Here is a 7,118-nt window from a genome sequence, read left to right as displayed (position 1 = left end):
GAGAAAAGCTCTCCTCCTATAAACACGAAAAGACTCGGAATATGGTCTATTAAAGTAGTGGCGTGCAAATTCTTTCAGATTTACTACAGTTCCATCTACAATATTTGATAGATCCCTGTCTTTAAGATTAAAGAAACGCTCAAAATCTTTATAATAATATTCACTCATAATAGGAATTACCGCAAGATCCATGGAAGGAAAGCCTAGAATAGCACCAAATTCTTCCGGTAAAGGACTAATTTCATCATAGCCTAATCTAAAGCAATGAGTGTTTGGATCCCAATATTCTAAGGCGGTATGAATAAAATATATATCCATGTCTACCCCCTTAATACCGTAAATACCTCCCAGATGAAAGAAATCAAGCTCTTTTCTCTCCCTAGCAGTCAAAGATCGGCACCACTCATGAGTAAAATCAATAAAACTGTTAGATATGATTTCTTAAAGAGAATTAAATCTATCACTATCATTTTAATCTGTTCCAAAAATACAAAATTCGGCAGATTTGGGGGCTATTTATGCACAAAACTGGTACAGTTTGTTTTCCGAAAGGATTCGGAGAAAAAAGTGCGTCGCCAGACGACACGGACAGCGTCTGGCGACGAGGATTGTCGCCTGGCGACAAGATCAGCGTCTGGCGACAGAGAGTCGGTTCGACGACAGCTTTCTCGCGTTATGCAAATCATATGTTTTTTTATTAAGACTCGATTTTGTGCATTGACTTTACGCTTTTATCCCTTTCAAACACTTTTCAACTAATTTAAGCTTAATTAATTTTAGGCTTCTGGTAGTCAAAATTTTATTTTTCATTTTTCTTTTTGGGGGAGAAAGTCGGATACCCTCCATTAATAATAAAAATGAGGGAAATTTTTTGCGCAAAAATTAGTCACCATTTTTTCACACACTCACATGCACATAAAATAAAAAAAAAAAACATAAAATAAACATAATAAATTTGTATGTACAATATGTCTAATATAGAAGTCATATAATACAAACTAACAAAGTCCTACAAAGTCAAATAAAAATAAATACAGGTACAACTACGGTGCCGGAGGACGCAAATGGGGAGGAATTCCCAAAGCATCAAAAAACAATGTAGATCATGGGGTATACTCCTCACTAGCTCCAGGCTCACCCTGACGCTGAATCACTAACGGCTGAGGCTGCTGTGGCTGCTGCGACGACGAGCCAACCTTGTATGTCCCACCACCCCCTATAGGAGCCGATGTCACGCCTCCTTGGCCTGTCGGCCTAACAGGTGTACCCTCAGACGAAGAACCTGAACCCTCCGATCTCTCGGTGGGAGCCGTCTCCGACCGGCCACCCTCGCCCCTAGAAGAGGTATGACGACGTCTCGAGCCAGACCCGGATCTTTCTCTACTAGCCTCAGGTCTCGTCCGAATATGTGGCGGAGGAATAGGCTGCCCCTGCAAGAATAAATCAAGTCAGATGCAAAAATAAACAAATAAAACATGTGATAAGGATAAGAGAAATACCTCTGTAGCAATATCGTCACGACGACAGGAGGCTCGGTCCCTCAATCTCACCAGTTGGTAGCGAAAGGCGTCCATACCCCTCGCCATCCTCGTTACTACCTGGCGAGTAAACTATCAAGAGAACAAAGTTAGTAATAGTCAAAGATATATAAGTAAACAATGAACAAATGACTCACCCAAGTCTGATACCGAGGAATAGACTGCTTTATGAAACGATGTTCTGGAGGAGCCAGTGGAATCATCTCCTCGACTGGGCCATACATCCCCTGATAGGTGATGGATACCGGTGGAGGAACGAACTCTGCACGAGTTTCCTAGAAAAACAACTTCAAATTGTTAGTATCTATTTGGGGGCTATACAAAGGACAAATGCACAAGATAAAGAATACCTCCTCTGCTCCCTCTAACAAAGCAGGTAGTGGAGCCAAGAATGGCAGTAGTGCCTCTATGTAGCATAGCTCCGGACGAGCGTGAGTCTGCCAAGGTGTGCCCTCTAGCGCCCTACTCACCAAGGTCCTCAACCTCGCCTTATCGAATATATGCCGAGGAAGGCGAACAGGAACAACAAAAGCCTCCGAGGAGTGCTGAATAGCCACTCTCTCGCCTAGATAGACCGCAGCATCATACGTCCCCTGGAAGTACCGACGTTGAGCGGTGTATTGCGCAGCAAGCTTAGGAATGTTAAAATCGGCCCACGACCGAAACACTACGGCCGGCTCCTACAAAATGCATGCTCATAAGATAAAATCCTACTAAAGGTATAAGGCAATTAATTGAGGAACATACCGAGAGGATCAACTCTCGAACGCGCCTAGTAGTAGCCTGGTCATTGACACGGCCTCCCCAACAGGCAGCAACGGGAAGCTCACGAGGTGAAGTTATCTTCGGCGTAAGAGACGGAAAGTACTCGTAGAACCAGATCTACGGGGATAAAGAAGTGCCAATAAATGCTAATGCAGATCTAGAGCTAACTTTAGTAAGGGAAATAAAGTATACCTCTACGAGTCTCCAAAAGCTGGAAAGCGCGATATCTCCCTCGAAGGAACTGTGACGACTAGCAAGTCGCAGTCCGACTAGGAAGTCCGCGTAGGCCAGGCTGGCCCAATCATACGACCCGACCGTAGGAAGGTCGCGAAGAGCAGGCAGGTAGTAGAGTAGCACTCGACTACCCCTGTCGGGTGAAAAGGTCCCTGACAGCAGGATGAGTGCGAAGATGCGCACCCGCTGCTCTGGGGTGGTCGCATTGTCCTGAAAGGCCGCCGCAAGCGTGGTCCGGCGCATGCATCTAGTGCTAAGCTGCGTCGGATCAGCCTCAGCACGAGCCCGAATGGTGATAGGGCCCAACAGCTCCAATACCTCTGGAGAAAAGACAGAGATCTCGCTATCAAAAGGGAGCGGGACCAAAGTGAACTCCAATCCCGTGATAAGACTAAAGTCAGTAGGGGTAATAGTTATCTCACCCCAAGGAAAATGGAAGGTGTTGGTGGTGTCCCAAAAGAACTCCACCAAAGCTCGGACTACGTAGTGGCTCTGTCCGAAAGTGTACATAGCCTGAGTGGTTCGCAACAGAGGTGTCAAGCCACATGACTCCCACAGATTGCACAGACCGTTATGGTCGCTGAAGTATGTATCGTATAAAGAGCCGATGGTCGTATAGCCATAACCATGGCTACGAACTCGCCCGCTGTGAATCCCTCCACGAACGCGCTCTGAAATGTGAAACTCAGGCACGAAATATAGAATGCGCTCGTCCCACTCTGGAAACCTCCCTAGAGAAGAAGAAGTCCCTATGCCGGCGTCAACAAGATCGTCCTCCCGATGAGCCTCCCTAGAACGAGAACTCGAACCTCGTCATCTAGCCACGCTATGTTATGCAAAATAACAGAAAGTTAAGGTTCTATAATATCTAACGTTCGCCTAACCGCATGATACTATGTTCGCAAAAAAAAAAAAAAAAAAAAAAAAAAAAAAAAAAAAAAAAAAACAGAGTACGTAGTACTAAAACAGAGCATGATTTCAATTCAAGCATAAATGGCAATTTTCAACAATCAAACAATTTCTTGCAATATTATGGAAGATATTATGACAAATTTTGACAAGAATGGCTAGCCAAAACACGAGAAACAAGTCACATTGTTATCATGAACTCAAGGGGTTCAACAATGGCAATTTGCTCATTTCTTCACCAAATTAGGTAAAACAAGTCTCAAAATGCTCTAAACATGATATATAAACATAATCAAGCAATTTCAAGGCATAAAATTCAACGAACGAAGCGAATTAAGCATAATTGGGTTTGATTTTTTCGAATACCCGCGCATAAACATCTCCAAATTCAGCAAAAACCGAGATAAGTTTGAGAAAAACTTACATGGATTGGGAAAATAGATGAGATAAGCTTTGATTTGCAACAATTTTGAGCGAATTTGGTGGACAAATGAGCAAGAACGCCCAATTTGAAGTCTCAAACGCAAATGAACAATAGCAGCAGTAGTCACGGGAAATGAAGAAGAAAGGGGTTATATTTCGAAAACCCGACATCAGCGCCAGACGATGAGTTCGTCGCCAGGTGTTGACCTTCGTCACCTGGCGACAGAGCTAAAACCTGGCGACAGTGTGTGCCAGCGTGCACTCTCATAAATGACTATGCAGACCTTATGTAGAAATTTCGGGTTCCTTGGTACGCCAGTTAGCCCCTATAAGCAATTTGACATGATTAGGTAATCGGCTCATCGCAAGCACCGACATAATGGTTCACAAGCAGCAAAACGCGCCGACGTACTAGCACCGCGATAATTTCAGCAAACATCACAGCAGCAAAGTTCAAGCGAGCTTTAAGGATCGACAAGCGTTGGGCTTCGATAATTTTCTTCGGAATATTATCGCAATAACTGAGGATGACTTCAAGTGAAGTTATCTTCGACGGAGTTCCCTAGGATGTGGAAGTCAGAAAATTGAGGATGGCTTCAAGCGAAGTTATCTTCGATGGCGTTCCCTAGGATGTGGAAGGTTGTCAGAAAATTGAGGATGGCTTCAAGCAAAGTAATCTTCGACGGCGTTCCCTAGGATGTAGAAGGTCTTCAGAAATAGGAGGTGATTTCAAGCGAAGTTATCTTCGATCGTGTTCCCTAGGATGTGGAAGATGGTCATAAAACAGCGGAAATTGAAGGCAGCTACAAGCGTGGTAGTCTTCAGGCGGTATCCCCTAGCTTAAGGAAGATCGTCAAACAAAAATCGGTTACTCCAGAGACGTGTGCTCGACGGTGCAAGATACGCGTTTCTTAACTCTGTTATCTGTTTAATTAACGCTAGTTTGTAGGTATCGGCGTTACAAGAATGATTTAGGATCGCAGAACATTCTGAATCATTCTCCGTCCCTATCGCTACTTTGACTTTTGTTTTCGAAACTTACGTTTCTCCAAACTCAGTCAAAGTGGGGGCTTCTGTAGACACCCAAATGTGTCTCCCCAAAACCAAACCCAGTGATGAATACCTGGCCTTTCACGTCTTTGTGATTATCGAACAAAGTGAAAGTGTGGAAAGTCTAGTGATGTGGATGTTTTTATTAAAATATATCTCTTTTTTTTTCAAAAATATTTCTTTTCTTACTCTATTTATATAAAAATAGTCAGTCCAATTTGGTCTGGTCCATGATAAGGGTCCAATAATAGTGTGGTTTGATTGGGCTTGAAAAGAGATTTCCAATTATATATTATAAGCCCAATTCCGATGAATTATGAGGAAGTTATGGATTAAATTAAATTAGGCCCAATGATTTTAAATGTGGTCCAATAATCTAGAAGAGGGCCTATTAATTATTATTCCTAAAGTAATTAGGACTGATTTTGATCTTCTAGGAATATCTAGAAAGTTCTCTTTAATTCTAATAAGATTAGGATTGATAATTATATTTTTTTTAAAAAGATGTTTTATTTTGAATAAAATATATTAAATCTGATAGCTTGGACGCAAAATTACCTGTAACCGGTTTAAAAGGTGATTCCGCGTGTAAAAGCGCGTTGTACTTTTGAACCAGCGCGGGACGACAGAGTCGTCGCCTGGCGCTGACTTTCGTCGCCTAGCGCCGAGCTTGTCGTCTGGCGCTGACTCCTGTCGTTGGCGACATGAGGTATTTTATTCCGAATATGATTTTCTTTGATCCCGTGCTATTTTTTTTTTTCTATAAATAGGGGTCGAATTTCCCTATTTTCAATCATCTACATCTACAATTCACAACAACAATCATCAATCTCTCTCTAAAAGCTAGAAACTTATTCTTTTTCTCTTCTTTTTCTAAACCTTCCCTCTTACAAAATTCCTCATACATTAGCTCTAGACACACCTAGCCAAGTTCGAAGTTGCCTTCGCCCTAGACGTGAAAGGTTTATAATTTCTGAGGGTTTGGTCCCAAACCTCTATTTCAATTATTCAATTTAATTGTCTATTTTAATATTTTTCCTTGAAATTACTAACGTGTTTATTTTGTTATTAGAAAGAGGTACGAGGCATCGAAGTAAGTACTTTAATTGCTTTAGTGATATTTTGATATAGAAATCATGCTTAGATTATTTTGTTGATTCCTAGTATCATGTTTAGGGTTAACTAATATTTTTGATATCATGTATATTATTATGATGCTTCCTATTTCTTTCCTAATAGCATGTTAGTATCATGCTAGGAATAAAGCTTTGATCTTTATTGTTTAGTGACATGCTAGGGTTTGTTATTAATCTTGTTATCATCATGCCTAGGATCTTGCTATTATTATTATGCTTTATTGAGAGTATTATGATGATGATGATTGTTGTCAATTTATTATGTTGCTTGATATATTATTGTTATTGCTTGATCACACCTTTTATGCATGTTTAAAGGGAATTTGTACTTGTAATCACGCTTAATAAGATAATTAATAATCTTGTTTAGGCTAATATGATTATAATTCAAGTGATCGCCAATAATAGATTTATTTGTGCATTAAATTCAACCAACATAGATTAAACAGGTTTAGGGTTAACCTATTGATTGTATGTTAGTCAAAAAGCGCACATGAATACGAGAAGAATAAAGTAAAGGCCTATTTTTAGGGCAAGTTCAATCTCTTTTAGGTTGGATTTGTACCTTCATCCCCGAACTTCCAATCATGGTTCCAGACCTATTAGAGTTAACGATCTCCTGGATCGTGAAGGGGTGTAACCTTCACCCTGTGAACGGTTTACAAGTTCCTAAAACTTGTTGGCGACTCTTTTACTCTAGCTTCCTTCCCTTTGGACGCCACCATGCTTAAATGTATGGTCACAGTGGGGCTCAAGTGTGGGATGCTTGAAATATTCCCTGCACAATCCAAAAGTTGCGCATCATTAATCGAATTAGAGTTGGAGTAGAATTAGTAGATTGATAAGATATTACTTTCTAATATTATTCTTGGTGTGTCTTTTTGTATTATTGATTATTCATATACAGAGTACATAAGATTTATTTTATAGTAAGGAGAAGGACCTTTACCAAATCTTAACCCTCACGATTTTTTAGTCTAAAACCTAACATGATGATATACGGAATACTGCTAACATGACAAATGAGAACATTATTGTGAAATAGAGCGTATTTTTACATTTT

The sequence above is a fragment of the Chenopodium album genome, chromosome 14 (assembly GCF_948465745.1).
Source record: "Chenopodium album chromosome 14, dcCheAlbu1.1, whole genome shotgun sequence".
Taxonomy (NCBI): Eukaryota; Viridiplantae; Streptophyta; class Magnoliopsida; order Caryophyllales; family Amaranthaceae; genus Chenopodium; species Chenopodium album.
Note: the sequence above shows the minus strand (reverse complement) of the source record.